This window comes from Austrofundulus limnaeus, unplaced genomic scaffold (assembly GCF_001266775.1).
Source record: "Austrofundulus limnaeus strain Quisiro unplaced genomic scaffold, Austrofundulus_limnaeus-1.0 Scaffold19, whole genome shotgun sequence".
Lineage (NCBI taxonomy): Eukaryota > Metazoa > Chordata > Actinopteri > Cyprinodontiformes > Rivulidae > Austrofundulus > Austrofundulus limnaeus.
The window spans coordinates 1,577,920-1,590,705 of NW_013952421.1; the positions used below are offsets into that span (position 1 = coordinate 1,577,920).

General features: G+C 37.4%; 1 long non-coding RNA gene across 1 annotated transcript in view; it reads right to left on the reverse strand.

The window, feature by feature from the left end:
- Nucleotides 1-12,786, reverse strand: part of LOC106514268 (uncharacterized) — a 43,971-nt gene that overhangs the window by 13,082 nt on the left and 18,103 nt on the right. The window contains exon 2 of the long non-coding RNA XR_001309875.1: nucleotides 109-241. This is a non-coding gene — a long non-coding RNA (uncharacterized LOC106514268). The remainder of the gene's footprint in view (nucleotides 1-108; nucleotides 242-12,786) is intronic.

Below are 12,786 nucleotides of genomic sequence, written 5' to 3' on the forward strand. Positions count from 1 at the left end.
TGGAAGTCAATGCAAAGTCCCCATAAGGATAAAGGTACATATGTGTGTGTGTGTGTGTGTGTGTGTGTGTGTGTGTGTGTGTGTGTGTGTGTGTGTGTGTACACGCACCTTGGACTAACATTAGTCCACCTTCTGGATGTTCTGTCCTGGGTCACACAGCAGCGCTTTCAAACTGACAACTGTCTCTCCACACCATTAATCAGGCACACAGCAGACTGTCGTCCATCCAGATGGGGAGCCTCTGCAACCAGAAAAAAATAAGCAGGCTAATTAATTCTTATTGTTATAGACAGAGGGAGATTAGATGGAGAGAAATTGAGAAGGGGACATGAAGAGAGAGCGGTGAATAAGTCACCTTTAACAAAGACCTGGATTCAGAATATGTTCTCTCTAAATGGTCACTGTTTCTTTACCAAAATACATCTGTGACTTGTAATGCTGTGGGACTGAAAGGGGAGGACAAAGCCACATCACAGCTAGAGGTTAATGAATGATAATGAGCTTGGAGCACTCTGGGACACAGTGTGGTCATGATTAGACAGACCCAGTAAGACACAATCAAAGTCTGGGTCCACTGTACCACAGAGAGGGAGATAACAGAATAATTACTACAGGTTACATTACTTTGTAACTTCTCACAGCATCTCACTATACACTGTTACATAAAGATAAATGTGGCAGACCACCTCACAACACAGTTCTACAGGGAGTATTTAAAGATTTGTTCTTTATCTGAATCTGTTTACCCCTAATTTTTTTGTTTAGTGATTAAACAGATCTAATAAAAAGAAAATGTTTTCCCATCTTCGTTCAAATGAAAGTTTTATGTACATTTTAATGTAACAAATGAATCAAATTAGCTATTTAAACCTTTGCATAATGCAAAAAAGTTTCRTGAAGTTCGCTTACAATGAATTTACAGTTTAAATACATTGATGTCGCTTTTGTATTGAAATATGTTAAATACAGATTAATACAACATTTGAAAGTAAGGGAAAAATACATTTTCTGGGGTGGTTCAAAAATAAATCTCAACACCTGAAAAACTATCATAAAATTTTGCATTTACAATATTATGTATTATGAGCCTCCATAGATTTAGTTCAATAGCTTTACTGGAATTTCAAATTTAGTCTTCTTAGAGAGGCCATGTCCTATTTGACCAACAGTAATGGTATGCCGATTAGTTACTACAACAAGCTAGATCTAGTGTATGTTGGACATTGGTTAATAAACAGTTAAGCTAAGTTAGCTAATAACAGCTAAGTTAGCTAATTAATAGCTAGCATTAACCAATCAGAGTCCCAACTTTACATTACAAAAAGGAGAATGACAGAAAAATACTTATTTTCTTGTTTAAGTAATCAATTTTTGTTTGCAACGATTGAAAAAATAATAATTTAAACAATATCATGGCTCTGTGGTGTTTAGCTGACTACAGTTTTTAAAAAWATATATTTTGTTCCTTGCCTTATGTTCATCTATCCATCTGAATCTGAGTAACTTTATAAACTAATTAAATTATGTGCATCATTATTTGCACTTTCATATAATAGTATTAAACCCAATAAAAATGACTAGAAAATGTTGTGGAAATAAAGTAAAGCTGAGTTTTGTTTCCATCTGTTGACTAAAACTCCACTAAATGTGTTAAAACACTTTGCTAAGTTTTACTTTATGCACAGAACTTGMTTTTGTATAGAAGTAATGCATGGATTGCTTTTAAAATAAACTTTGTGTTTCTTTAAATAAGAAATGCATTAATATGCCAATGCAAATGCATTTTTCTCCATTTTTAGAAAGCAGGACCARCAGGTGAACTGATCTATCATGAACTTAAAGAGATGAGTAAACTTGTTGTGGTGCAGATGACTAAAAACATCACACCGAAGGTATTGGTGCCTGTGACTGTAAAAACACAAACACCCAAAGAGGATTATGTAACAGTGAACAGGAGGAAAAATCAAAAAGCTGGTTTCAAAATCTTATTAAATGTTTAAATATTTAACCAGACTTCATGTTTATTTGAGCTTTTTGTAGTCATGGCATTCGGGGTAAAATTTCAAAACAACATATCTGTGAGTTTGAGCTAAGGCTGGAAAWAAAAGCATCAGTAGCTAAATAAATCACTACTTATGTGCTAATTAGCCACGTGCTTGATTGTTCTTACATAGACCAGCCAGGTGGAATAGTTGTCAGGGACGTTCATGTTACAAAATATGCTAATCTGTTTAAAGATGTGCTGAAAGGTTGAAATGCTGAGGGGCACTGTGGTCACTGTCTTCCTAAACCATGATCGGTTTATATTAGGAATTTGTAAAATTAGGGCTTTTTGAGGGAAAATTAGTCAATCTATGTATCCCTGTAGTTCTGAATGCACCAGAGGTTCTTCTATTTGTGTGGGTGTCCTGTCAAACTGTAATGTGTCCATGTGTGACAGGAGGAGGTTGTACACTCATCAGCCACAGTTTCTACTAATTCCTATTATTTTCAGCCAATGTATTAGTTGACTTCTACACAGGTAATAACACATACTTTATTGCACATTTTTTAAAATATTTTATTTATTTATTCACTGTTGTTTAACAAGGCAAACACCATTGAGATGACATGTCTTTTTTGCAAGGGAGGCCTGGCCCTGAAGGCAATCTATTGTACATAATTTTGGGGTGTTGGGTAAACCGGAGTACCTGGAGAAAACCCATTCAAGCATGCGGAGAACATGCAAACTCTGTACAGAAAGACCCCAGGTCCGAACCGGGGATCRAACCCAGGACCTTCTTGCTGCGAGGCAACAATGCAAACCACTGAGCCATCGTGCTGCAAAATAGTTTTTATAAATAATTTGTTACCTCTGCCAAGGGCGAGGTAATGTTTTTGGTCACGTACAGTATGTCTTTCTGTCGTTCTGTCTGTTGATGGACAAAATTACTCAAAAACTTGTGGACAGATTGTCATGGCATTTTTACCACTTGTGGGTACTGTCCGAAGGAACACACCCTTAAATTTTGGTGATGTTCCGGATCACGATGCGGATACAGGAATTTTTTTATTTCTTTTAACCCGAGATCGGCAAAGCTGTGATGCTTTCACAGGGCTTCTGTAAAAAAACAGTGACCACGGACTTCAAACTTTATAAAAGTAATGTTTAAATAAAGTTTTTTTTATTTACTTCCAAATAAAACCAGATTTAATGATGAATAATTTTTGCCACAATGTGCGCATTTTTACGCATTTGGTGCACATTTAGAGAACATTTTGTGACCAGGAAATGCATGACTGCACCATGAAACCTATTTTTCCCATTTCCTCAAACACACCACATTTCCGAAACAACCAGTCAAAACAGTTTCCAAGTACTACGCTTGTAAACAAAGAGTTTCTGTCTGGGCCTCAAAGTTTGGAGACGGGAGGACGGATTGATTTTGGTATTTTGGAAGCTAGTAGCGGGTTAGTTTTTAGCCCAGACGTGTGTTAGAGTGTGGGGAGGAGGTAATGTTTTAATGTTTTTTKGGGGGGGGGCATAACAGGACACCGACAGCGGGAGGAGGGTCCTGCTGCAGCCGCTGGACTGTCCGCGGGAACAGCTGCTCAGCCTGGTACCCCCTCCATATAAGAACTTTATTGTGTGATTGCTCTGAAGCTCGTGGGAGTGTTTGTGCTGAAAGCGGTCACAYGATGTATTTTGCTTCAATCACTCGCTTTAAAAAAAAAGCTTCATGAGCYGACTGTACCAGGAAGCACTTTATAAAGAGAGTCAAACCATTACAAACTCATAAAAGGGAATAAAATAGACATTTTACACAGTGGAATGTGACTGGTGAAAACTTAGGACAGGGCTATTCAACTGGCGGCCCGTGGGCCGCCCACCAATGGTTCATTCATCTCTTAAACTCGAACCCCCAGTTTTCTACTTTAATTACTTTAAGTTCTTTTWGTTTGACATACACATGTTTGGTATTTACAGAACTGTCCGAATCTTGGCTGCAAGCTGGTCAAAACCATTTCTATGCAAACTAAAGACAGTTAAAATGACAAGCAGTTGAATATAAAACCGTGAAAGTGAAATAAAATTGGTTTAAAAAATTTGGCAAGTCAGAKATGTCAAAATAATATTTGTGTCAAATAGGGGGTATAATGTGTTCTTTTTGGTTTTGATATTGTTTATTTATCACTACTTTTATAGGGTTCTGTATGTTGTAATCATGATTAAATGCAGCAAAATAAACTATTAAGGTAACAGATCTTTGTAGTACTTGGTTTATTTACATAATAAATTTAATTGCTGGATGTCCAGCCCCTGAGATGTTGACCTGCTGTAACTGTGGCCACCGGAGCAGCTTAGTTGAATGGCCCTGACTTAGGAGCTTAATCCGAGACCAGTTTGACGATGAACAGCATTGGGTGATGAGTCTGACTTTTTTTTTCCACATTGGACTCCACCTGGAAGAAATCCCGTGCATACTGCCTGCTTAAATGTTCGCTACGTCTGAACTTAATCGGCAAATGTGTTTCCATCTCTGCTTTTGCACATTAACTCTTACAGGATGGGAAAAATTGGTCTTGGCAGAGGTTTGCACTCTCCGAGTGCTTCTAGTTTATTTTTTATGGTTAAATTAATACGATTTAATAACAAGTAAAGTTAAAACTAAAATTAGGGATTAGACTATTGCCAAAAATATTCATCTAACGTCAGTCCAAATTAGGTGCTGAAAAATAAAATTCATGTTAAGGTCTTCGGTTTGGCATAAAACCCTTTGTTAGACAGATTACTTGTTCTTTTTTAAAAATGTCTTTTATTTGACTATTTTTAATAATGAAAACTAACTAAAAGCCCTTTCTATTGTGTGCAGTACAGCACACAGGCCGCAGACTCCTGCTCCCTTTCTTGTGCAAACACGGTCCCTCGTGAACTTGTGAGCTGGCGTCTCAACCCTGTGTGAGGCAGTGAAGGGGATTTTTTTTATCCTGAGAAAGGAAGAAAGGTCTCCAGCATCATTATTTTCCTTCAAAATGTAACTGACTTTACTGCACACCCTAATTTGCTTGTCGTAATTATAGGTCATGCTCCCCTTTTGTAATTTATAAAACCTTTTGTTCTTATCAATAATGGATGGGCTTTAGCAAATCATGGCGCTATAATATTTTGATATTATGAAAATGCTAATGCGTCGGGGAGCTAACGCCTTATCAGCCAGGTCGGATGCTCTATTAAACAGCCAAGAGGAGAAGTTGGAAGCAAATTGCTTATGTTAATGCCCCAGTTGTATCCAGACAACACGAGGAGCGTGCAATTAATTTCATCCAGGCGGTGGATGGACAGGCAAATTTATTTCCCTTCCACAGGACGGAGGCTCCCCCTCTATTCTCTCAGGTCTTCATGCACAGAATGGGAAGGTGGTGAGAACAAGAGACGGAGGGCAAAAGGCAAAGGGAGAGGGGAGCATTAACTTAGGAGCAATCTATGACCTAATTGAACAGAATAAAAAAGGGGGGTTAGCACTGAGGCAAAATCTTCCTTCATTCCACTGACAAGTGTTTTCACAATCTAAACCTGGTTTATTAATTGTGTTTGACATTTCCCTAATTACTTTCATTTACATCACATCAGCTCCATGTACATGATTGGACTGCATATCAACTCAGCACAGTGTTGCAGGACCTAAAGGAGAGCTGACAGACCTATAAAGTGTTATCACAAGTAGACCAAAGCAATAAAATCTCACACATTCGCTTATAAGTGGGCCGTGGCCTCCATACACTTAGAGTATTCTGATAGGGACCAAATAAACATGTCAGACCAGCCACGTGAATTGATTGTTGGAGGATTTTTGTGCGTTGGACATTTGAACAAATCACTGGAAAAACAAAGCGTCTGTTTGAACGTTTAAAGACCTCAGCTTTGATGCTTTGTAGAGCGTGGCTTTGATTTATTAACATTGCAATTATAAAATTATAGGAGTATTTTCATTTTACATGCAATTTAGCAGCAATAGTGCAAAGTTTGCTGCTTCTATACTGCCTTAAGTTTACTTTTTTCGTAGATTTTTTTTTCAACCAAGGCAAATCTTGGCAGTAAAAGATCGAGCCTGACTACTCATCTAGTTAAAGCTGCAGTAAGGAATTCTGAGAAAACCATTCACTTAGCCTGAAAATTTGAACAAGCGTACCTTATAGGTCTCTACTGTACTACAGTTCCTCCTCCACAGCAGAGCCAGTCATAAACACACAAGCCAATAGGTAGCAGGGCCACCAATGATGGCAGATAAACAGCATTACACATTCAGAACCGTCAGAAATTGGCAGCTTTAACTTGTTTCTCTGCCTTTAGCACAACTGCAGCACATAGTCAATCTTCAGCTGACCAATGCATTGTGGCGTGAGCAGAGTGTAAATAACTGATAATAGTAAGATAATCCTCCTCGCTCTGATTGGCTGTTTTTGACCGGGATCTGTGTTTTTCTGCAAATAGCATGGGACTGCTGGGAGGAGTCAGAGGAGTTTTAAGATTTCAGTATATCATAGTTTATGTTCTCCTATGTTTGTTGTGTTTGTCTCTCTCTTGGATGGGTTGTTCCAAACTGTAATTTGGTTGTGCTTTGTACAGTGACAATAAAGGCAATTCTATTCCTCARTTCTAGTGACGGTTTAAACAAATATGTTAAAAGTGATTTTTTTTAAATAAAAACTCTGCATTATCGCTAAATATTTATTTTTTCATATACTTTCACATAGGCTCCTCAAAATAAGACCAATGCTGAAGGCCATACTCAGCTCAATATAGCCAGAAATCTAGGAATAAAAAATGTCAATTTTCATACAGCAGAGTTTTGATGAACTCAATAATAATATCCAAAATAATATCCATAATATCTAATAACATTCCTATCAGGTGCATGTAGTCCACTGGATTTGATTTGTACTTAACATTTTGAAAATAAAAATATGAGAATTAAAAAAGAAAACATATGTTTTTTTTTGCGCCCTACAAAGAATAAAACCACATTTTTTTCCAGGTTTTCATAATTCATGCTCCAGATGGATAAATAATATATTTTTACCCTGATTGATTGGATAAGATAATCTCTTTTCAATCTTGGTGGGCCAATCACTTCATATAAGGCTTTTTTACAATAAGTTAAATGTTATATTTGATTGACATTGTTGGTTTTGTTAAATGCGACCCATATAAAGTTGTTTCTCTCCCCAAAAACATTTATAATCCAAAAACGATCATTTTCAAACCCATAATGGAAATAGATGATGACTCATAAAAATTTATACCTCAATTCTCCTTTTTAATTTATAGCCCACCACCCCGGGCACGTATTATTCAAACATTAATATAAAACAGAGCTGTACATCACAAAGTGTCAGCTTTCACTCCTACTTCCATTCACAATCATGCATATTGTATGCAGACTAGGCTTGACTGCTGCCCGTCTTACAACAATTAAACATTAAGTAACTTGTGGATTGATGGATTGATAGATGATGTCCAGATATTGCATTCACTGTACTCAATTTTTAATGGCCTTTCCCAGCACTTTTACCTTACACTTGTATGTTTAGATAATACACTTTATGCATATTGGAAAATTCTATAAATTTTAGATTTGTCACTATAGATCATTTTCAGTGTCTGCGAAATGTTCATTGGGAAATGTAATTAAAGTCAAGTTTAAATCATTCATTTTGCACASTCTTATCAGCACATTGACACACTGACAAATTAAATGTTATAATTATTATTCTTTTAAAAACGAAATGAAAAGCCAGTAACGGGTGTGAAAGCAGAGTTATGGACTCTGATTGTGGTCAGAGACAAGGATGTTCAAGTTTAGGAGAACACTGGGTCAGGTTTTCAAACTCACTCATTGTTGGTTTGCCCTGGTGTACGTCACTTTTTTTTTAAAACTGAATATTAAATGACAAGATTATGTATCAGAAACTAAAAAAAACAATGTCTTTCTGAACTTCTGTCAAGTTCAGTAAAAACGCTGCCTTATCTGTTAATCAGAATCACTACCTCAGAGATCGGCCCCTGCCTCAGAGATTAATTAGAAAATAGATACTGACTAATCATCCTGGATACTGTATTGACCATAGTATATCRTGTTTCATTGAAAATCATCAGTTCACTCATGCATTGTGATACAAACAAACTGTTTGTCTTATCCACGGGGGCAAGGTAAACACTCATATAGCATTTCCTTTTTGTCCTCACCTGTTTCAGTCCCACATGTTTGGTAATCGGCATTGCTAAGTCAGAAGACATCAGCTTGACTCCATAAATTACCACCTGATCCTTTCTTCCTGGATAATTAGGTACCCATTAGTTCTAATCAAGTAGTTACTTAATTATTGGAGTAATTAGTCTAATGGTCTAGCAAATTGAAGCTTTATCACTTTCGGATACTTAATGATCTTGGCAAAGTACATCACAAATGTCAAGGCTTGGGCATCGGCAATCAAGCAAGGAAAAACAAAGTTTATATCATGTCATGAATATGACGGTTTATTCAAATGTGATATGTTTTTTTTCTAATGGTAGGCTATTGTTATAAAATGACATTATCCTGCTTGAGCATGGGAAAAGATCTCTGACAAATTAAGGCTTGGTTGATTTACTGGTTTATCTTTTTGTTTCCATGGCTGCTTCACTGCACATACACCAGTGGTGAAATTTGTGCACCCAATTGGTAAAAGGCAGGACATCCAATTTCGGCCTTACACAGACAACAGATGAAAGGCAAATAAGTTGTCTTCAAACTGCAGTAAATTAAGCCAGGCCTGTCTGTCTCCACCTCCTAATTAAGTGGAGTTTACTGAAGAACACTGGCAGACAAAGAGTTGTGTCAGTTCACCAAAATTCAAACGGAGCTCACTCGGGACTCAATCATCCACCACCACTTTGTACAACTGCTGTTACTTGTAGGACATGCAAAGGCAAATACAGACACGTTCACAAAAATCACAGAGACACGAAACAAGAAAAAAAAAAGGACAAAACCTACACAGGTCTACATTTTCAAGCCAGAATGTGCCACAAATTGTACAGCCTTGCTACACAGAAATGGCTGTTTGATATCAAAAAATCATTGTTTTTGATAGGAAACAGAATCACAAAACAAATTTAACGTTAGGTGCATTTTGTGTGTTACCTATCACAGCTTTGAGATGTTCTCCAAATTAGCAAAATGTTGAAATTAAGGGAAGAAATATCAGATTAAAAGAGAATTGCAGGAAAATGCAGATTCTCTGTCATCTCTATTAGATCCACAAAGAYCCAGTTCACAAAGCAAGACCAAACCCAATGTCATAAATGAAATTTAATTTAAAGCTGAAACAAACTGACAATGAACTTCAACTAGAACTACTATACAACAAATAAAAAGTAAGTTAGAGTTGTAGATGTTGTCAGTAAACTTACTTTTAATATGAGATATGTTAGCTGGCCTGACATTCAGGTGCAGTGCAAACATATTAATTCTCAAAATTATTTTTTGAGAAGAGTTTTAGTTTGTGAATACCTCTGAAAACCTCTGTCTTTGTAAACTTTCCATTGACTGATAAAATTATATTATAAAAATATTGTGCTTAAAAATYTTTTTCACTTTTGCCCTTTTCCTTTATTTTTGTTTGGGTCACCTGCTGTTAGCCCGCATTTTGGCATCTTGCTGCTTAAATAAAGGAACACTTATCACCCGTCACCTTCAACGCCAGATTTTCAATCTAAGACCATGCAGTCTTCAGAAGAAACACAGTTGTGGCTGATGTTACAAAGTTTTGTGGAACCTGTTAACACTCTGTATGTGCTGAGGATGATGCTCAGCTAATGCACCAAATCTGAGTGTAAACTTGAGTGGATTCCTATATTTTTAAGCTCGATTAGCTGTTGTGACCATCTTGAATTGGGCTGAATCCAAAAATAGTGTCACAGATGAAAGGAGGTTTGGACCCAGAATGCAGACTGACATTAGGAGATAAAAAAACAGTATAAAACAGCCAAACTAACACATAATTTGAGGAGGACCAGACAGGATCTTAAAACGTATAATGCTCAACTACAGAGTGAATAAAAACAACCAACCAACAGGGTGGGGCTGATGAGAAGGAGTAGCTATAGCTGTGATGTGCAGCAGGGTATAGGTGGGGATGGGTGTGGCAGGCTGACTGGAAAATACTAACAGAGAAGTGACTGCAGAGAAAAGGCTGATAAAAAGAAAACATAACATAACTAAACACAAGGRTCACAAAAAACRTTGAATACATTAACAAAACCACAGATCCTGCCTTAYAGATGAACGTCCAATGATTATTTTCTGAGAGTTTCACTGAAATCCATTAACTGTTTTAGGAGGTTTTGGAAACAAACTGACTTGGTCAACTCCAATGGTTAATGCAGTTGCTAATCTTGCATCTGTTAGCTCTCAGAGTGTACGCTGGGGATAACTTTTACCTGCTATCACACAACATTCTTTTTCAGTTGGCAAAATTAACAGTGATACCATTAAATGTGGTGGCCATCTTGGATCAAGTTGACTGCAGATGATATTTTGAGTTTCATTAAAAGTTTCATCCAATGTTTCAGGAACTATGTTGTTTGGTTATCTACAGAAATGCTGTTGGATTGCAAATAAAAAAGATGTGCTCTGTAACTAAGTAAGGCACTCTTTTAGTCAAAACTTTTGTTAAATAGAAGGGAACATTATTTCTATACACACATATATAAAACTCATAAAAGGCTTCATGAAATTTTTAAACTGACATTTAACATTCCACTTTATGTGACCTATTTGTCAAAAGAGGCAGAATGCCCCACAAGATGCCTTCACAGGGAAAAGAAAATAATAAAATAAAATAAAAGGCAAAATTCCACAGCGCTCCATGCCATATGACAGGAGTGTGTGAAAACTGACACACAAGAGTTTTCAAATTGGGGCCCGGGGAGCCGAAGCATAAAATAACTTCAATCTCAGCAGCTCTCCGAGGAATAGAGCAGAAGTGCGACCAACAACAACACAACAACGGAGAGGCAGGAAGGGGTGAAGGTAGGAGTTATTAGAGGATAAAACATGCCTCTCCATCTCRCTCCCTCTCTCTCAGGAACCCTGAGGATGATCAATGGATTTAGTCAGAGGGATATTCAAGCAGAAAATTGCTGCCTTTTTGCTTTTCTTTGAAGTATTTCCAGAATACATACCGAAACCCCTGTCCACCAAGGTTGAAAATAACAGTGCAAGTGCAGCCTGTACCAGTAATCCTGGAAAAAGAAAGAGGGGRAAAAAAGGTGGGGGGAGGGTTCTGGAGGGGGCACCAAATATTAAAGGACGCAATGAGGGYCTAGATTGAAACTTTGCAGGTATAAAATTGAAGGCAGCCAGCTGAACAGACACAGTCAAACTGTGGCTATTTTTCAAAAGTGAACCTCCAATGACCAACATGGAAATAAATATAATAAATAAAAAAAGGAACTGTGTCAAGATTTAGGACAAAGCCATACAGATCGAGCCGCATGATTTATTACATCCTGTTCACTTGCATTAACTTTAAAGGCCCGCTTGACTTTATTGAAAATAAAATGTTCACTATACTAAATTTTATTTGAGAGAAAATGAATACTTTGAGTAAAACTAGGTGTTATGGAAATATTTAGGTATGCTTGCTCAATATTTTTAACTACTTGACGTTTTAATCTTGAGCGAACCGTGAAAACTAAACATTTAGAGCAAACATTATTAATGCAAAAAAGCTTTCCTGGGTCAATGGGATGGTTATGGTTTTCTTAAACGAGTTAAAGTACCGAGCTGTACCAGTGACAGACTAAAGTGCTGGATGGTGAGGGGCGCCCTGGCCCCTGGGGGCCCCGGTGGCCCTATGCAGATGACAGCAGAGGCATGTGGCACACTCGTGGCATTATGAATAGGACACAGAGATGGGGGACCAGGCTTCTCAGCTCCCTGCTGTGCAGTGTGATGGCCTCATCTGTTTTCCCATCGCTACTCTAATACATCTGCAGCACGTTCCCTCCTAATTAAGATTCCACCGTTCTATTTGTCATAGGTTGGACGSGATATCACAGAGGGTAGTTTAGCCRTAGTTTTGGATTAATTGCTGGGCAATTCACCACACACAAATATGCGTGGAGAGCCTGAGCTAGAACCCCAGTAATAATAATTCAGCTGCCTTATTTTTTCTTTTTTTCATTCACGGGTGTTATTTTTACAGATAAGCCTCCACGGGAATTAGTTCTCTGAACTATTTGTCACAGCTTATTCATAATACTCATCAATAGAAGGAACTTGTGTGGAGCCACATGTTTAAAAAAAGGGTTGTTTAAAACTGAGTAAGCATGTGTTCAGATATAAAAACTTGCCTCTGCATTTAGATTTTAAAATCTGTTTCAGCTAATCTAGATTATCATCCAAAAAACAAAGTGTGAGCTCCCCTAAAGTTTACTTTGCCTTACCAGTACTCATTGATCTKTTGTGTCCCAGCAAAGCAAGAAGCTCGTAAGCCTGTGATCCATAAAACATAGTGATCATTTTACACATAAGCACTTTCAAAATGATAGCAGTGCAACAGCACCAGAATGTGACTGAAAATTTATGGTAATTTAGGGGGGGATGTCTGGGTAACAGCAAGTTTTAAGATAATGGTTCGTACAAAATGCTCTCATCATAGTCCAAACTGTGAAACCTGRCATGCAATCAAGGTGCAAGACAAAAACTAAGATTTCTTTTTTTTATATACATGAGAATCAGTCATTCACTAGTTCATAAG